The sequence below is a fragment of the Hyla sarda genome, chromosome 6 (assembly GCF_029499605.1).
Source record: "Hyla sarda isolate aHylSar1 chromosome 6, aHylSar1.hap1, whole genome shotgun sequence".
NCBI classification, from domain to species: Eukaryota; Metazoa; Chordata; class Amphibia; order Anura; family Hylidae; genus Hyla; species Hyla sarda.
This window is the reverse complement of record NC_079194.1, coordinates 256,507,980-256,528,728: the sequence shown is the minus strand read 5'-3', so window position 1 is coordinate 256,528,728 and position 20,749 is coordinate 256,507,980.

Genomic DNA, 20,749 nt, shown 5'->3' with positions numbered 1-20,749 from the left:
ATTTCTGAAAGGAAGAGAAATGTGGCTGGGGGTCAGAGTGAGACACCGGAGGCACTGCGGGAACGCTGTTAAGTAAAGAGTTTTTATATATCATGTGCAATGTCCAAAAGGTATAGAAAAAAGTTTACCGGATTTTTACAAGTTTTCATGGTGCAAAATCATTTCATTTATTCCCCCCAAAGAAAATATCCCAATATTCTTTTTTTTTTTTTTTGAGGGGCTGTCACACACTATTTTGGCTCTATCTAAGAGTACGTATGAAATATCAAAGGCTTTTTAAAATAACAGGGACACTTTAAATGTTCTGCAACTAAGACACTATATTGGGGATTATGGAGATAGTGTTTGTACCAACTCTTACAGCTATCCCCAAACTCACTCAATATAGAAAGTTGACTGGAGTGGTCATCCCATTTTTACATGTTCAGGTGCTTTCACACAGGACAGGTAAGCTTTTGGAATTTTGTTTGCCAGGTGCAGCTACCTAGAATAAATAATGGTTAACCAAATTCCACAATGGTTCTGTTTATTTTCAAATGAAGTTGTAATACTCAACAACACGCATTGAAGAGAAGCACTTGCACCTTCCTCAGGTCAAAAAGTAAACTTTTTTATTTTTTTTGCGGATCGCCTTGAGCAGGTTAACACTTTAACAAAGAATAGGAATAGCCAATCAGTGCCCAGATTTAATTTTGCAAGAGCAATTTAAGAATTAAAAGCTGAGCTTTGGTTTCTATAGGCAACAAAAGACATTTTAAAGAGGTACTCCATTAGCCAGCGTAGAACTAAATGTTCCAATCGTTGTTTTTGCTCTGCGGGGGTCAGCCACGCCCCCTCGGGCCATCACAGCCAAGCCTCCTCAATGCTGTCACGCCCCCTCCCATAGACTTGCATTGAGGGTGTGTGGCTGTGACATCACGAGGGGGCGTGGCCTACCCCGCAGCACGAAAACAGCATTTGGAACATTTAGTTCCACGCTGGTCAGTGGAGTACCCCTTTAAGAAAGTATTGATGAATGAGGCCCACGCCTTCACCCTCTTGTGCACTGCATATTGTTCTCCATCACTGCTTAGTTCCTAGTTGCCATCCACTGCTCATCTCTATTGCTCCTAGTGAGCATGTGCAACCAGAAAGCTGGAATTGAACTAGATGTCATAACCAGAGGCGGCTCTAGACTTTTTGAGGCCTTAGGCAAAAATATATCTGAGGCCTCCCCAAGTGCGATAAAAAAAAACCGCAATGCACTATATCTATTTATCAGTGGGTATGTAGTTTGAAGTGCTGCTTTATACAGCAACTCACCAATGACGTCTTCTCTTATTTGCAATGTTGCCTTCTCTTCTCCATCTGGTCCGGGCCATCATGACAATTTCTTCCACCCACAATTCTTCACCGTTAAACCTGCAAAGCAAACCTATTAGGCGCCGAACTTTTTTTTTCCATGGGTGACAGAGGAGTCTAGAAGAGTGTACATGGGTGACAGTTGAGTGTAGAAGAGTGTACATGGGTGACAGAGGGGTGTACAGAGGGGTGTACATGGGTGACAGAGGGGTATAGAGGAGTGTACATGGGTGACAGAGGGGTGTAGAGGAGTGTACATGGGTGACAGAGGAGTGTAGAGGAGTGTACATGGGTGGCAGAGGGGTATAGAGGAGTGTACATGGGTGGCAGAGGGGTATAGAGGAGTGTACATGGGTGACAGAGGGGTGTAGAGGAGTGTACATGGGTGACAGAGGGGTGTAGAGGAGTGTACATGGGTGACAGAGGGGTGTAGAGGAGTGTACAGAGGGGTGTAGGGAGGTGTACAAGGGTGACCGATGGGTGTAGAAGAGTGAACATGGGTGGTGACAGAGGGGTGGACAGGAGTGACAAGGTGGTAACAGAGGGGTGGACAGGGGTGACAGAGGGGTGAATAGGGGGTGGACATGGGTGACAAGGATGTGGTCAGAGGGGAGGACAATGGAGGGTGAACATGGGTGACAGGGATGGACAGTGGTGACAGAGGGTTGGATGGGGGGGGTGGACATGGATGACAGGAGGGTGGACATGGGAGACAGGGGGTCAGAGGGGTGGACAAGGGTGACAAGGGGGTAAAAGAGGGACAGGAGTGACAGAGGGGTGGACTGGGGTAACAAAGGGACAGATGGGTGAACAGGAGGGTGGACATGGGTGACAGGGTAGACGGGGGTAAAACATGGGTGACAGGGATGAACAGCAGAGTGGACAAGGCGGACATGGATGATAGGAGGGTGGACATAGGTGAGAGGGTGGGGTGGACATGGGTGACAGGGGGTGAACATGGGTTACAGGAGGGTGAACATGGGTGACAGGGGGTGGACATGGGTGACAGGGGAGTGGACATGGATGACAGGGGGGGTGGACATGGGTGACAGGAGGGTGAACATGGGTGACAGGGGGTGGACACGGGTGACAGAGGGTGAACAGGGGTGACAGGGGGTGAACAGGGGTGGCAGGGGGTTGACAGGGGTGACAGGGGGGTGAACAGGGGTGACAGGGGGGTGAACAGGGGTGACAGGGGGTGAACAGGGGTGTGAACAGGGGTGACAGGGGGTGAACAGGGGTGACAGGGGGTGGACATGAGTGACAAGGGGGCTGAACAGGGGTGACAGGGGGGTGAACAGGGATGACAGGGGGCGTGGACATGGGTGACAGGGGGGTGGACGTGTTATTATAACATTATTACGGACAGTGTACACACCTGACATCCTAACAGGCCATGGTGTGGGATGAGTATGCCTCCAGCTGTTGCAAAACTACAACTCCCATCATGCCTGGACAGACTTAGGCTGTCCGGGCATGCTGGGAGTTGTAGTTTTGTAACAGCTGGAGGCACCCGGGTTGGGAAACACTGGGCTGGCAGGGGGTTTGAGGGGGGCTAGACATGGGTGACGAGGGGGTAGGACATGGGTGACAGGGATGGACAGGGAGGTAGACAAGGCGGACATGGATGAAATGGGGGGTGGACATGTGTGACGGGGGGGTGCAGAGGGTGGACCTGGGTGATGGTGTGGGGGTTTGGACAGAGTTGAGAAGGGGCAACAGGGGGTGGAAAGGGTACGATACCTTCGGAAATCTCACCTCACACCGGCCTGCGCAGCTTGCAGCTCCACGGCAGTCCGGCGCAAATGCAGCTCGCTCCGCCGTCGGGCACCATTTTCGGCTCACTGCGCCGCAAGGGGGAGGGGAGGGTCACGCAGGGGATGCAGGAGGACGCTGTGTGCGCAGTGCGCACGCAGGCTTCCCTACCCCCCTGTGCGCAGGCCGGGGCAGGACATTTAAAAAAATGTCACCAAAATCACTGCTCTAACTACACGATTTCGGCGGCCGCAAGGCCCCTTTTAGCGCCAGGCCTTAGGCGGCCGCCTATATCGCCTAATTAGAGAGCCGCCTCTGGTCATAACCCTAGGCAACCAGCTATAAACATCACACTTTGGTGATTATGTGATGTCCCAGTACAGGTACACGTTCCTGTACTACCTGTAGGCCCTGTCAGGTTGAGTCCCTCAGTGACCTGGGGGCTCCCCTGCAGGGACTCCCTTTGTTCTCCTGTTAATTTAATAAATGTAGTATATGTGCCTTTAATAGCATAGACAGGATATTTATGTCTAGACAGTATACAGGACCTGTGGAGGTCTCATGGGGCCTGTGTGTGTAAGTTGGTCCTATGTTATGCAGCTACATGATTTGTTGCAATATATACCCTCAGAGAGCACCAGCCTATGACCCACAGCTTGACCAATGGGCTTTGGTCCAGCCCCCCCCCCCCCCCCCCACTATATAAAGATGTGGCAATCTTTAATTAGCTCTCTTAGACCCTACCATCTGATATGAGAACAAGTCTTTGCTGAAGCAGCTACCAAAGATCTCAGGACAGTGTTCAGCATCTGGAGTACCACAAAGCTACAACTCTCCAGTAAGTCTACAAGTCTACATCTGCTGTCACTAAAGTTAGTCAAGTCCTGCACAGTCGAGTCACGTCTAATTAGAAGTCAAAGTCAAGTTTATTACAAGTATTGGTCCAGCAAGCTGCGAGGTCCTCTGGGTACTGGTCAACTCTCTGGGAACTCTGGCCTTAGCTGTGAAGATAATTACACCTGTCTTCTATTCAGTAAAGCCTCCGTTTACCCCTAACTGGTTGTGGACTCTTTATTCACTACTAGCCCATAGGATAGCGGATAATCCGGGCGTGTGGTGTTCCGGAACCCGAAAACCCCTCTGGCATCACGAACACATAGGGGTTAATACCATCAGACCCCGAGGGTTAATAACATCTGATCCCACCACTCTCACTATCAGTGGCTGAACAAGAACACCGCTGCAGTTGCCGATTGGCTGAGTAGGCAGTGCCCCATTTGGAAACTTCCAATCCATACCAGCCCTGAGCTGGGAAGCAAGAACAGACGATCCACACTAAACAGTCAGCTGTGAGACAATCGCATTCCAACTGTCCCAAACTATCTAAAAGACGGAAGAAAACAAAATAGTAGGATGATCCCTGCTATTCAGAACAGCTTGTTACATACCTGTGTATTTTATATGCACAGTCTATAATGCAAAACAAAATAATAATATTGTCCTCGTGGGGCAAAAAGTTGAATAAAGTAGTCTAAAATCTAATAAGATAAACAGAAAAAGCTAAAATATTATTTTTGTTTTTAAACAACCTCATAAAGTATCATGTTGGTATAATGTTCGATAAAATACATAACAAAATTGTTACCTAAGGCTACAGAAAATGAGCTACTAATACATACTACTCTGGAAAGAGAACAAAAAGAGAGGTACAAAGTTATTTTTAATTCAGAATTTTTTATTTCTAAATATTTGTTGTCTGTTTTCGTTAATTATTACAATTAAGGTAATTAGATTATTTTCACTGTTTAACCCCTCTGTATCTATCAGACTATGTCCACTGGTTCATACAGGGAAAACGTTATCTCTGATAGGACACAAGTCCCACTTGGCAACCACAACCTTGTCATGAAGTGTCATGTTTCCTGTAGGTAGTTCAGAAAAGGTTTCAGAATTAACCTAAATTCTAGAAAACACAGGGTCTGGTGAAAACAAATGTGCTGTTGACTGCATGCATGAAAAAAAGCTGTAGCCAATTGCTGCACAAGTTTGCCGCATTCAGCTGCATCTGGACTCACGCTTTTACCCTAATATTTTTGCCATCTTTTCTTAGAACCCTTCATTGTGTATTTCATCTCATATTCTCCTTGTATAAAAAAGACAGCTTTATGTTCTCGTTCCCCTAAGTGAGATGTGCCTCAATACATTCTAAAGACACTTTCACATGGCAGTATGTCGGTCAATATTTTGCATCACTATTTGTATCCCAGAACCAGAAGTGGAACCTACAGAAAAAATGTTATGAAAAAAAATTCTATGTGCGACATATTGGGCCCAGGCAATAAACTTAATATCAGAAAGTGAAACAATGGCAAAGAGCAAAGAAGGTAACCAATAACAGATAGAACAGTCTCTGCAAGTGACTCTATATAAGAACACGAGTATGACACTCAAAGAGTACCTGCCATCAAAAAACTTTTTTATATGTTATAGATCATTCCATATTAAACAACTTCCTAATAGGATTTTTTTTTTTAAATGCTTCCTTATATGTCTTTTTACATTTTGAAAATGTGGCCATTAGGGGTCTCCCTAAGAGTCCCTGGCCGCAAGCTTTTGCATTGATTTCGGACTCACGCCCTCCTGGCAGTGACCGCTGGCTGAGCACGTAATCAGCTCAACGCAGCTCCCTGCCTGTCAATCAGACAGGCGGGAGCTCTGTGCTCAGTCGCATACCCTGCAGGGCTCTGTGCATTGAGGACAAGCAGGGCTCTGTGTAGTGAGGACAAGCAGGGCTCTGTACACTGAGGACAAGCAGGGCTCTCTACAATGAGGACAAGCAGGGCTGTGTACACTGAGGACAAGTAGGGTTCTGTGCTGTGAGGACAAGCAGCGCTCTGTGCTGTGAGGACAAGCAGGGCCCTGTGCTGTGAGGACAAGCAGGGCTCTGTACACTGAGGACAAGCAGCGCTCTGTGCACTGAGGACAAGTGGCGCTCTGGGCGGTGAGGACAAGCAGGGCTCTGTACATTGAGGACAAGCAGGGCTCTGTACACTGATGACAAGCAGGGCTCTGTGCACTGAGGACAAGCTGCGCTCTGTGCTGTGAGGACAAGCGGCGCTCTGTACACTGAGGACAAGCGGCGATCTGTGCTGTGAGGACAAGCAGGGCAGTGTCCACTGAGGACAAGCAGGGCTCTGTGCACTGAGGACAAGCGGCGATCTGTGCTGTGAGGACAAGCAGGGATCGGAGCAGTGAGGACAAGCCGCGCTCTGAGCATTGAGGATAAGCAGGGATCTCAGCAGTGAGGACAAGCAGGGCTCTGTACACTGAGGACAAGCAGGGCTCTGTACACTGAGGAAAAGCGGGGCTCTGTACACTGAGGACAAGCAGGGCTCTGTGCACTGAGGACAAGCGGCGCTCAGTACACTGAGGACAAGCGGCACTTTGTGCTGTGAGGACAAGCAGGGCTCTGTACACTGAGGACAAGCAGGGTTCTGTACATTGAGGACAAGCAGGGTTCTGTACAATGAGGAGAAGCTGGGCTCTGTGCACTGAGGACAAGCGGCGCTCTGTGCACTGAGGACAAGCGGCGCTCTGTGCTGTGAGGACATGCGGTGCTCTGTACACTGAGGTCAAGCGGCGATCTGTGCTGTGAGGACAAGCAGGGCTCTGTACACTGAGGACAAGCAGCGATCTGTACACTGGGGACAGGCGGCGATCTGTACACTGAGGACAAGCAGGGCTCTGTACACTGAGGACAAGCGGCAATCTGTACACTGAGGACAAGCAGCAATCTGTACACTGAGGACAGGCAGGGCTCTGTACACTGAGGACAAGCAGGGCTCTGTACACTGAGGACAAGTGGAAATCTGTACACTGAGGACAAGCAGGGCTCTGTACACTGAGGACAAGCGGCGATCTGTACACTGAGGACAAGCAGGGATCTGAGCAGTGAGGATAAGCAGCGATCTGAGCAGTGAGGACAAGCAGGGATCTGTGCAGTGAGGATAAGCAGGGATCTGTGCAGTGAGGACAAGAAGGGATCTGAGCAGTGAAGACAAGAAGGGTTCTGAGCAGTGAGGACAAGCAACGATCTGAACAGTGAGGACAAGCAAGGATCTGAGCAGTGAGGACAAGCAGGGCTCTGCAAATGCAGGCTCACACCCCCCCCCCCCCCCCCCTGCTCTCCTCAGCAAAGTGAGGGCGGAAGCACACCCACACTATGTGAACAAGAAGAAAGGTGAGATACAGAGCTTTTAAAAAAAAATAATTAAGGGCAGGGTGGGTGTTAGGAGTAGTTAGGAGTGAGGACAAGCGGAGCTCTGAGCACTGAGGACAAGCAGGGATCTGAGCCGTGAGGACAAGCAGGGCTCTGTACACTGAGGACAAGCAGGGCTCTGTACACTGAGGACAAGCAGGGCTGTGTACACTGAGGACAAGTAGGGTTCTGTGCTGTGAGGACAAGCAGCGCTCTGTGCTGTGAGGACAAGCAGCGCTCTGTGCTGTGAGGACAAGCAGGACTCTGTACACTGAGGACAATCAGGGTTCTGTACACTGAGGACAAGCAGGGTTCTGTACACTGAGGACAAGCAGGGTTCTGTACACTGAGGACAAGCAGGGCTCTGTACACTGAGGACAAGCAGGGTTCTGTGCTGTGAGGACAAGCGGTGATCTGTGCTGTAAGGACAAGCAGGGCTCTGTGCTGTGAGGACAAGCGGCACTTTGTGCTGTGAGGACAAGCAGGGCTCTGTACACGGAGGACAAGCAGGGCTCTGTGCACTGAGGACAAGCGGCGCTCAGTACACTGAGGACAAGTGGCGCTCTGTGCTGTTAGGACAAGCAGGGCTCTGTACATTGAGGACAAGCAGGGCTCTGTACACTGACGACAAGCAGGGCTCTGTGCAGTGAGGACAAGCGGCGCTCTGTGCTGTGAGGACAAGCAGGGCAGTGTACACTGAGGACAAGCAGGGCTCTGTGCACTGAGGACAAGCAGCGATCTGTGCTGTGAGGACAAGCAAGGATCTGAGCAGTGAGGACAAGCGGCGCTCTGAGGATAAGCAGGGATCTGAGCAGTGAGGACAAGCAGGGCTCTGTACACTGAGGACAAGCAGGGCTCTGTACACTGAGGACAAGCAGGGCTCTGTGCACTGAGAACAAGCGGCGCTCAGTACACTGAGGACAAGCGGCGCTCTGTGCTGTGAGGACAAGCAGGGCTCTGTACACTGAGGACAAGCAGGGCTCTGTACACTGAGGACAAGCAGAGCTCTGTGCACTGAGAACAAGCGGCGCTCAGTACACTGAGGACAAGCGGCGCTCTGTGCTGTGAGGACAAGCAGGGCTCTGTACACTGAGGACAAGCAGGGCTCTGTACACTGAGGACAAGCGTCGCTCTGTGCTGTGAGGACAAGCGGCGCTCTGTACACTGAGGACAAGCGGCGATCTGTGCTGTGAGGACAAGCAGGGCTCTGTACACTGAGGACAAGAAGCGATCTGTACACTGGGGACAGGCGGCGATCTGTACACTGAGGACAAGCGGCGATCTGTACACTGAGGACAAGCAGGGCTCTGTACACTGAGAACAAGCAGGGCTCTGTGCACTGAGGACAAGCGGCGATCTGTGCTGTGAGGACAAGCAGGGCTCTGTACACTGAGGACAAGCAGTGATCTGTACACTGGGGACAGGCGGCGATCTGTACACTGAGGACAAGCGGCGATCTGTACACTGAGGAAAAGCAGGGCTCTGTACACTCAGGACAAGCGGCAATCTGTACACTGAGGACAAACAGCAATCTGTACACTGAGGACAAGCAGCAATCTGTACACTGAGGACAAGGGGGAAACAGAACGAGAGAAAGGCAAAAGACTCAGGGAGGTTGTTGATCAGAGAATTGATCCCAAGGTTCCCATATGGAAAGGTAAAGAGGCATGGAACGGTGCACTGAGGACAAGCGGCGCTCTGTGCTGTGAGGACATGCGGCGCTCTGTACACTGAGGTCAAGCGGCGATCTGTGCTGTGAGGACAAGCAGGGCTCTGTACACTGAGGACAAGCAGCGATCTGTACACTGGGGACAGGCGGCGATCTGTACACTGAGGACAAGCAGGGCTCTGTACACTGAGGACAAGCGGCAATCTGTACACTGAGGACAAGCAGCAATCTGTACACTGAGGACAGGCAGGGCTCTGTACACTGAGGACAAGCAGGGCTCTGTACACTGAGGACAAGTGGAAATCTGTACACTGAGGACAAGCAGGGCTCTGTACACTGAGGACAAGTGGCGATCTGTACACTGAGGACAAGCAGGGATCTGAGCAGTGAGGACAAGCAGGGATCTGTGCAGTGAGGATAAGCAGGGATCCGTGCAGTGAGGACAAGAAGGGATCTGAGCAGTGAAGACAAGAAGGGTTCTGAGCAGTGAGGACAAGCAAGGATCTGAGCAGTGAGGACAAGCAGGGCTCTGCAAATGCAGGCTCACATCCCCCCCCCCCCCTGCTCTCCTCAGCGAAGTGAGGGTGGAAGCACACCCACACTATGTGAACAAGAAGAAAGGTGAGATACAGAGCTTTTAAAAAAAAATTATTAAGGGCAGGGTGGGTGTTAGGAGTAGTTAGGAGTGAGGACAAGCGGCGCTCTGAGCACTGAGGACAACCAGGGATCTGAGCAGTGAGGACAAGCAGGGCTCTGTATACCACGGTTTTTGGTCCGGTCAGAAAACCGTATACAGGGAAAAATGAGACAACCGGAGTCAGCATTTGACTCCGGTCGGCTCATTGAAATGAATGGGGTTCGGGCTGGATCCGGCTGGGATACGGGAGCAGCCGGTTTTCGCCCCTCCGCACCGGATCCAGCAACCGTACACTACAAACGTAGTGTGAACCCACCCTCAATCACACTTCTGTGAAATCACACCGTCCGTCTGTGAAAGCAACACTGATTGACAATCAATTTCACATGCTGTTGTGCAAATGGAACAGACAACAGGTGGAAATTATAGGCAATTAGCAAGACTCCCCCAATAAATGAGTGGTTCTGCAGGTGGTGACCACAGACCACTTCTAAGTTCCCAAGCTTCCTGGCTGATGTTTTGGTCACTTTTGAATGCTGGCGGTGCTTTCACTCTAGTGGTAGCATGAGACGGAGTCTACAACAAATAAAGGGGGCTCAGGTAGTGCAGCTCATCCAGGATGGCACATCAATGCAAGCTGTGGCAAGAAGGTTTGATAGAAATTGAAGGTATTGAAAGAATTCAGATTATTGGGCAGACTAAATGGGCCAAATGGTTCTTATCTGCCGACACATTCTGTGTTTCTATGTTTGCTCTGTCTGTAAGCATAATGTCCAGAGCATGGATGTGCTACCAGGAGACAGGCCAGTACATCAGGAGATGTGGAGGAGGTCGTAGGAGGGCAACAACCCAGTGGAGGAGAGCAACAACCCAGCAGAAGGACCGCTACCTCGGCCTTTGTGCAAGGAGGAGCAGGAGGAGCACTGCCGGAGCCCTGCAAAATGACCTCCAGCAGGCCACAAATGTGGATGAGTCCACTCAAACGGTCAGAAACAGACTCCATGAGGGTGGTATGAGGGCCCGACGTCCACAGGTGGGGGTTGTGCTTACAGCCCAACACCCTGCAGGGTGTTTGGCATTTGCCAGAGAACACCAAGATTGGCAAATTTGCCACAGGTGCCCTGTGCTCTTTACAGATGAAAGCAGGTTCACACTGACCACATGTGACAGACGTGACAGAGTCTGGAGATGCCATGGAGAATGTTCGGCTGCCTGCAACATCCTCCAGCATGACCAGTTTGGCAGTGGGTCAGTAATGGTGTGGGGTGGCATTTCTTTGGGGGGGCGCACAGCCCCCCCATGTGCTAGCCAGAGGCAGCCTGACTGCCATTAGGTACCGAGATAAGATCCTCAGACCCCTTGTGAGACCATATGCTGGTACGGTTGGCCCTTGGTTCCTCCTAATGCAAGACAATGCTAGACCTCATGTGGCTGGAGTGGGTCAGCAGTTCCTGCAAGAGGAAGGCATTGATGCTATGGACTGGCCCGCCCGTTCCCCAGACCTGAATCCGATTGAGCACATCTGGGACATCATGTCTCGCTCCATCCACCAACGTCACGTAGCACCACAGGCTGTCCAGGAGTTGGCGGATGCTTTAGTCCAGGTCTGGGAGGACATTCCTCAGGGCCGCCACCTCATCAGGAGCATGCCCAGGCATTGTAGGGAGGTCATACAGGCACGTGGAGGCCACACACTACTGAGCCTCATTTTTACTTGTTTTAAGGACATTACATCAAAGTTGGATCAGCCTGTGTTATGCCGAGCGTCCGGGTCCCTGCTCCTCCCCGGAGCGCTCGCTGCGTTCCTCTCTCTGCAGCGCCCCGGTCAGACCCGCTGACCAGGAGCGCTGCACTGACACTGCCGGCGGGGATGCGATTTGCATAGCAGGATGCGCCCGCTCGCGAATCGCATCCCAAGTCACTCACCTGTCCCGGTCCCCGGCTGTCATGTCCTGGCACGCGCGGCTCCGCTCCTTAGGGCTCTCTAAGATTTAAAGGGCCAGTGCACCAATGATTGGTGCCTGGCCCAATCTGTCTGATTAGCTTCCACCTGTGCACCTGTCTATATAACCTCACTTCCCCCTTCCTTCCTTCCTTCCTTCCTTGCCGGATCTTGTTGCCATTGTGCCTTGAGAAAGCGTTTACTGTGTTTGCCATTACTGTGTTCCTGACCTCTTGCTTTCTCCATTGACTACGAACCTTGCCGCCTGCGCCGACCTTCTGCTACGTCTGACCTTGCCTCTGTCTAGTCCTTCTGTCCCACGCCTTCTCAGCAGTCAGCGAGGTTGAGCCGTTGCCGGTGGATACGACCTGGTTGCTACCGCCGCAGCAAGACCATCCCGCTTTGCGGCGGGCTCTGGTGAATACCAGTAGCAACCTAGAACCGGTCCACCGACACGGTCCACGCCAATCCCTCGCTGACACAGAGGATCCACATCCAGCCTGCCGAATCGTAACAGTAGATCCGGCCATGGATCCCGCTGAGGTGCCGCTGCCAAGTCTCACTGACATATCCACGGTGGTCGCCCAGCAATCCCGACTGATCGGCCAACAAGGTCACCAGCTGTCGCAGTTGACCGCCATGCTACAGCAACTTCAGTCACAGCTACAGCAGCAACCATCTCCTCTGCCGGCTTCTGCACCTCCTCTGCAGCGAGTGGCCGCTCCTAACCTCCGCTTGTCCCTGCCGGACAAATTTGATGGGGACTCTAGACTATGCCGTGGTTTCCTGTCTCAATGTTCCCTACATTTGGAGATGTTGTCGGACCAATTTCCTACAGAACGGTCGAAAGTGGCTTTCGTGGTTAATCTTCTGTCTGGCAAGGCCCTGTCATGGGCCACACCGCTCTGGGACCGCAATGATAATGTCACTGCCACTGTACAGTCCTTCTTCGCTGAGGTTCGTAGTGTCTTCAAGGAACCAGCCCGAGCTTCTTCTGCCGAAACTGCCTTGCTGAACCTGGTCCAGGGAGATTCTTCTGTAGGCAAATACGCCATCCAATTTTGTACCCTCGCCTCTGAATTATCTTGGAACAACGAGACCCTCTGCGCGACCTTTAAAAAAAGGCCTATCCAGTAACATCAAGGATGTGCTGGCCGCACGAGAAATTCCTGCCAACCTGCATGAACTTATCCATTTGGCCACCCGCATTGACATGCGTTTTTCTGAAAGACACCATGAGCTCCGCCAGGAAAAAGACCTTGATCTCTGGGCACCTCTCTCCCAATATCCTTTGCAAACTACCTCTGTGCCTCCCGCCAAGGAGGCTATGCAAGTGGATCGGTCTCGCCTGACCCATGAAGAGAGGATTCGCCGCAGGGATAAAAATTTATGTCTGTACTGCACTAGCACCGAACATTTCCTTGTGGATTGCCCTATTCGTCCTCCACGTCTGGTAAACGCACGCACGCACCCAGCTCACGTGGGTGTGGCGTCTCTTGGTATGAAGTCTGCTTCTCCATGTCTCACTGTGCCCGTGCGGATTTCTCCTTCTGCCAACTCTTCCTTCTCAGCTATGGCTTTCTTGGACTCTGGTTCTGCGGGAAATTTCATTTTGGCCTCTTTTGTTAATAAGTTCAACATCCCTGTGACCCGTCTCGCCAAGCCGCTCTACATTTCCTCGGTCAACGGAGTAAAATTGGACTGCACTGTGCGTTACCGCACAGAACCCCTGCTCATGAGCATTGGACTGAATCACGAAAAAATTAAACTTTTTGTTTTGCCCAACTGCACCTCTGCAGTCCTCCTCGGTCTGCCATGGCTCCAACGCCACTCTCCTACCCTTGACTGGACATCCGGGGAGATAAAGAGCTGGGGTGCTTCTTGCCACAAAAAATGCCTCACGTCTGCTCCCAGTCCCGTCAGTCAAACATCAGTGTCTCCTCCTATACCTGATCTTCCCAAGGCCTATCAGGACTATGCCGTGCCTCCTCATAGCCCCCGTCCTGGTAACACTCTGCCCCGTGCCAAGCTTCCCACTCCTTTTGAACTGCCTGCCGTTGATGTGTATACCCAGGACTTCTCTGTTTTCCAGAAGGAAACTCTACAATCGCTCCCAATGTCCTCGTCCCATGTGGAGCGACAACCGGACAAAAAGAGGGGGAGACCTAAGGGGGGGGGTACTGTTACGTCGAGCGCTCCGGGTCCCTGCTCCTCCCCGGAGCGCTCGCGGCGTTCCTTTCTCTGCAGCGCCCCGGTCAGACCCGCTGACCGGGAGCGCTGCACTGACACTGCCGGCGGGGATGCGATTCACATAGCGGGACGCGCCCGCTCGCGAATCGCATCCCAAGTCACTCACCTGTCCCGGTCCCCGACTGTCACGTCCTGGCGCGTGCGGCTCCGCTCCTTAGGGCGCACGCGCGCCAGCTCTCTAAGATTTAAAGGGCCAGTGCACCAATGATTGGTGCCTGGCCCAATCTGTCTGATTAGCTTCCACCTGTGCACCTGTCTATATAACCTCACTTCCCCCTTCCTTCCTTGCCGGATCTTGTTGCCATTGTGCCTTGAAAAAGCGTTTACTGTGTTTGCCATTACTGTGTTCCTGACCTCTTGCTATCTCCATTGACTACGAACCTTGCCGCCTGCCCCGACCTTCTGCTACGTCTGACCTTGCCTCTGTCTAGTCCTTCTGTCCCACGCCTTCTCAGCAGTCAGCGAGGTTGAGCCGTTGCCGGTGGATACGACCTGGTTGATACCGCCGCAGCAAGACCATCCCGCTTTGCGGCGGGCTCTGGTGATTACCAGTAGCAACCTAGAACCGGTCCACCGACACGGTCCACGCCAATCCCTCGCTGACACAGAGGATCCACATCCAGCCTGCCGAATCGTAACAGTAGATCCGGCCATGGATCCCGCTGAGGTGCCGCTGCCAAGTCTGGCTGACATATCCACGGTGGTCGCCCAGCAATCCCGACTGATTGCCCAACAAGGTCTGCTTCTCCACGTCTCACTGTGCCCGTGCGGATTTCTCCTTCTGCCAACTCTTCCTTCTCAGCTATGGATTTCTTGGACTCTGGTTCTGCGGGAAATTTCATTTTGGCCTCTTTTGTTAATAAGTTCAACATCCCTGTGACCCGTCTCGCCAAGCCGCTCTACATTTCCTCGGTCAACGGAGTAAAATTGGACTGCACTGTGCGTTACCGCACAGAACCCCTGCTCATGAGCATTGGACTGAATCACAAAAAAATTTTACTTTTTGTTTTGCCCAACTGCCACTCTCCTACCCTTGACTGGACCACCGGGGAGATCAAGAGCTGGGGTGCATCTTGCCACAAAAAATGCCTCACGTCTGCTCCCAGTCCCGTCAGTCAAACCTCAGTGTCTCCTCCTATACCTGGTCTTCCCAAGGCCTATGAGGACTATGCCGTGCCTCCTCATAGCCCCCGTCCTGGTAACACTCTGCCCCGTGCCAAGCTTCACCCTCTGCCCCCCCTCCCCATTCCCACTCCTTCTGAACTGCCTGCCGTTAATGTGTATACCCAGGACTTCTCTGTTTTCCAGAAGGAAACTCTACAATCTCTCCCAATGTCCTCGTCCCATGTGGAGCGACAACCAGACAAAAAGAGGGGGAGACCTAAGGGGGGGGGTACTGTTACGCCAAGCGCTCCGGGTCCCTGCTCCTCCCCGGAGCGCTCGCGGTGTTCCTCTCTCTGCAGCGCCCCGGTCAGACCCGCTGACCGGGAGCGCTGCACTGACACTGCCGGCGGGGATGCGATTTGCATAGCGGGACGCGCCCGCTCGCGAATCGCATCCCAAGTCACTCACCTGTCCCGGTCCCCGACTGTCACGTCCTGGCGCGCGCGGCTCCGCTCCTTAGGGCGCGCGCGCGCCAGCAATAATAAATCTCTAAGATTTAAAGGGCCAGTGCACCAATGATTGGTGCCTGGCCCAATCTGTCTGATTAGCTTCCACCTGTGCACCTGTCTATATAACCTCACTTCCCCCTTCCTTCCTTCCTTGCCGGATCTTGTTGCCATTGTGCCTTGAGAAAGCGTTTACTGTGTTTGCCATTACTGTGTTCCTGACCTCTTGCTATCTCCATTGACTACGAACCTTGCCGCCTGCCCCGACCTTCTGCTACGTCTGACCTTGCCTCTGTCTAGTCCTTCTGTCCCATGCCTTCTCAGCAGTCAGCGAGGTTGAGCCGTTGCCCGTGGATACGACCTGGTTGCTATCGCCGCAGCAAGACCATCCTGCTTTGCGGCGGGCTCTGGTGAATACCAGTAGCAACCTAGAACCGGTCCACCGACACGGTCCATGCCTATCCCTCACTGACACAGAGGATCCACATCCAGCCTGCCGAATCGTAACAGACTGTACTGTGGTTTTCCACTTTGATTTTGAGTGTGACTCCATATCCAGACCTCCGTGGGTCATTTTTGTGTGATTTTGTTGTCAGCACATTCAACTATGTAAAGTCGAAAGTATTTAATTTGATTAGTTAATTCATTCAAATCTAGGATGTGTTATCTTAGTGTTCCCTTTATTTTTTTGAGCGGTGTATATATATATATATATATATATATATATATATATACATATATATATAATTTTTATTTTTTTACACATTCAATTATCCCCCAATCCCCAAAATTAAGGGCCATGACGCTGGGGCACTTTACAGGGAGCTGCCAGCGTCAGTGCCTCTGTCGTGTCATGCTTCTGTAATTCACGAGCACCGTCTGTCTTGCGCGCCCTATAACATAGTAGCTGGACAGGACGGGAGGGAGGAGGCGACGGAATTGGATCTTGTACGCCACTAACACAGTAAGGGGGGGCCTGGGGGGCTCTGGATGTTTTTGCACACAGCTAATACAGTAGCAGGACAGTTTGCATGCCGCTTGCCTAGTTGCAGCGTGGGGTCGTCGGACTGGGGGGCTTGCACATGCTAGCGGGCCCAGAGTAGAGAGGGAAGGGTGTGGAGGAGGAGAGGGTTGTTCTTGCGCCTCTAACAGGAAGTGGGACCTGAGTGAGGGGCACTGCACTCTTCTGTCAACAATGGTACAGTGTGCAGACAATAACTTTCTCGTGGTGGACAGAGCAGCGCCCCCATCAAGAGGGTGCTCTAGGCGGCTGCCTATCCCGCCTATAAGTAGCGTCGGCCCTGCAACACACCACCTAACGTTTTGCTCCAAGCTTCTTCCGGGGTATGAATGGAGTGAAATGCCCGGAAGAAGCTTGAAGCCTGTACAAATACAGTAGTGAAGTGAATTTTCCTCATCCCCTCCATGTGTACACCAAGATTATGTCTTGGGGGGGGAGTCAACATTTTCAGTTTTAGGTTTCTTATTATTGATGCAGGTGAAGAATATTTTTGGGTTATTTTACGGTCTATGGCAATTGTTCTCTCTGTTGCAATATCTGCTAATTTTATTTTTGTTGGCAGAATTTATTCTTCTCCTTATAATTTTTTAACACCTCCCAACTACTTTCTTAGTCTAAATGCCTTCCTTTTATCATTATTCTCATCTCTGACTGTTTTGGTTAACCAAATTGGTCTTCTGTTTCTAACACGTTTATTCCAGTAGGGTATATGTCCTTCACAAGATCTATTTGGGATGCTCTTAAAAATGTTCCATTTAGCTTGTGTACTTTTATTACTGAGAACAAAGTCCCAATCTATGTCATTAAGGTCCTTTTTTAGTTGTTAAAAATAGCCCTTCCTGAAATTTAATGTTTTTGTATCCCCACTAGTAGACATCCTCTTATTGGATAAATGAAAACATATTGGGGAGGAATTTATCATTGTTGTCTTTAGTAGACATGTTTTACAGTTAATAGTTTTTAGCTGTGAAATTGCTGACATATGTCAAATTTTTGACATGGCACAGAGCATATGATAAATTGGTATGAGCAATACACAGCTAGGAAAAATTACTTCAGCAGTGTCAATTCTGAAAGTGTCTTTGTTATGTGCTGCGTGTTGCTGTATTGTATTGTTGATCCTCTGCTGACCCCTATAACTTTCTTATTTTTCCATATATGGGGCTGTATGAGGGCTCATTTTTTGCACCATGATCTGTAGATTTTAGCGGTATCACTTTTGCGTATATGTGATGTTTTCTTCCCTTTTTTGCTGTGATTTTGAGATGTGATGTGACCTGAAAATCTGCAATTTTTTTTACGTTTACACTGTTCATTCCACTGGATCATTATCATTTTACTTTAATAGTTCGGACATTTCTGTGATACCAAATTTGTTTATATATACAGTCATGGCCGTAAATTTTGGCACCCCTGAAATTTTTCAAGAAAATTAAGTATTTCTTACAGAAAAGAGTTGCAGTAACACATGTTTTGCTATACACATGTTTATCGCCTTTGTGTGTGTATTGGAACCAAAAAGGGAGGGGAAAAAAAAAGCTAATTGGGCATAATGTCACACCAAACTCCAAAAATGCGCTGGACAAAGTTTTTGGCACCCGTAACTTAATATTTGGTTGCACACCCTTTGGAAAACATAACTAAAATCAGTCGCTTCCTATAACCATCAATAAGCTTCTTACACCTCTCAGCCGGAATGTCTGACCACTCTTCCTTTGCAAACTGCTCCACGTCTCTTATTCCCAACAGCAATTTTAAGATCTCTCCACAGGTGTTTAATGGGACTTAGATCTGGACTCATTGCTGGCCACTTCAGAACTCTCCAGCGCTTTGATACCATACATTTCTGGGTGCTTTTTGACGCATGTTTGGGGTCATTGTCCTGCTGGAAGACCCAAGATCTCAGACGGCAGTGAAGAAGCATTAAAAAGCTATAGAGAAAAATGTAAAATTTGTAAAAAAAAAAAAACGATAAAAGCCGCAAATATAGAGACTCATTGCCAAAGAGAGTAAAACTAATCTCAAAATGTTCTTTAACCATATAAATAGCAAAAACTTCAAAAATGAAAGTGTAGGCCCTTTAAAAAATGATGAGGAACAAACTATAGACAGGGATCAGGAAAAAGCAAATATATTAAACAAATTCTTCACCACTGTATTCACTGAGGAAAATGAAATGCCAGGTGAAATACAGCAAGATAAGGTAAACTCCCCATTACAGGTCACCTGTCTAACCCAGGAAGAAGTACAGTGCCGCATACAAAAAATCTAAATAGTCAAATCACCAGGTCCAGATGGCATTCACCCCAGTGTTATAAAGGAATTGAGTAATGTAATAGACAGACCTCTGTTTTTAATATTCAGGGACTCTATAGTGACACGGACTGTTCCCCAGGACTGGCATGTGGCAAATGTGGTGCCAATATTTAAAAAGGGGTCAAAAGATGACCCTGGGAATTATAGACCTGTTAGTTTAACCTCTGTTGTATGTAAATTGTTTGAGGGTTTTCTAAGGGATGCTACTTTGGAGTATCTTGATAAAAATAAATGTATGACTCCATATCGGCATGGCTTTATGAGGGATCGATGAGGAGGTGAGCTCCAGACTGGACCAGGGGCAATCGCTGGATGTCGTATATCTGGATTTTTCCAAAGCATTTGATACGGTTCCACATTAAAGGTTGGTGCATAAAATGAGAAGGATTGGGCTGGGGCAGAATGTGTGTAAGTGGGTAAGTAACTGGCTCAGTGATAAGAAACAGAGGGTGGTTATTAATGATACTTATTCTGATTGGGTGACTGTTACTAGTGGGTACCACATGGGTCCTGGGTCTTGGGTCCTGTCCTATTAAATATATTTATTAATGACCTGGTAGAGGGGTTGAATAGTAAAGTAGCAATCTTTGCAGATGATACCTAACTCTGCAAAGAGGTAAACACTATAGAGGACAGTGCACTGTTTTATAATATTGTTTTTATTTTCTTACAATACAAAAAAACAAAGGAAAGAAAGGACAACAATATACAACATGACAAACACAATTGGAAGGGCGGGGGTACTTGCCCCACCCACACTAACTCCCAAAACATACCTACATTCACACCTAGTCCTGTACCCTTCCTCGATCCAATCTTCTCTCCCTCTCCAGGTATATTTATAACATGATGATGTAAAACACTCTATAATCGTCTATAGCCTACACGGCACTATACCCCTCTTATCTCTTTTATTTTTTCTATCCAATTGTCCCACATCCTGCATTTTGCATCCAGAGGTATCAAACTGTCTATTTTATCTAATCTAAGTCTTTCCATTGTGCATACGTGGGTTAGAGAGTTTAAAATTTCTATTATGCTGGGGACTTTAGTGGACTTCCAGTTTTTTGCTACTGCCATACGGACCACAGATAACACGTGGAAGCTTATAGCCCTGTCTTTAAATATAAGTTTGTCCAAGCCGATGTTCAGTAGAGCCATCCCGGGACCCCATTCTATTTGTTTTCCTAAGATATTATTTAGCAGTATTTTTATTGCTTCCCATAAGGGCTGTATCGCTCGGCAGCTCCACCAAATATGTAAAAGTGTGCCCTGATCCTGCATGCACCTCCAACACACAGCTTTGCTATTCTCCATGTGGTACATTTTCGCCAGACGTGTTGGTGTATAATACCAGCGATACATGAGTTTACGAGAACTTTCCAGATGTGATATGCAATGTGACAGGCTAGATGGTAAGACGTATAATTTAAACCAGCTCTCATGTGGAATTTGTATACCTAAGTCCTTTTCCCATTTTGTTTGAAAGCTGTAAACTGGGTCATGTAGCTTAACCTGTATTGCTTTATATGCTTTAGAAATGGCCCCCTTACCCCTCCTTGGATAGAAAGAAATATTTTTCAAAATGTGATTTGATTCCCTGACTTTCTACTCTATAAGGCCCCAGCAGATGCCGGATTTGCAAATATTTTAAAAATTCGCATGTGGGTATGTTATATTTCTGAGAGATCTGATCAAAAGGTAGTAAATGACCTTTGCTACGTATATGCCCAATTTGCGTAATTCCTTTTTTTATCCAAAGGGAAAGGTCTGTGTTTGGCAATAGGTTATGAATAGATACCATTGGGATATTGTCATAGCAAGTGTCACCTATCATCCCTTGTGTTAGGGCGTACCGCCAGGTTTCCATATTTGCTTTAGCTGTTGGGCTACTTGTTAATATTGGTTGTTTGTTTAACATAATTTGACATAAAGCTGTGTTTAAAGATA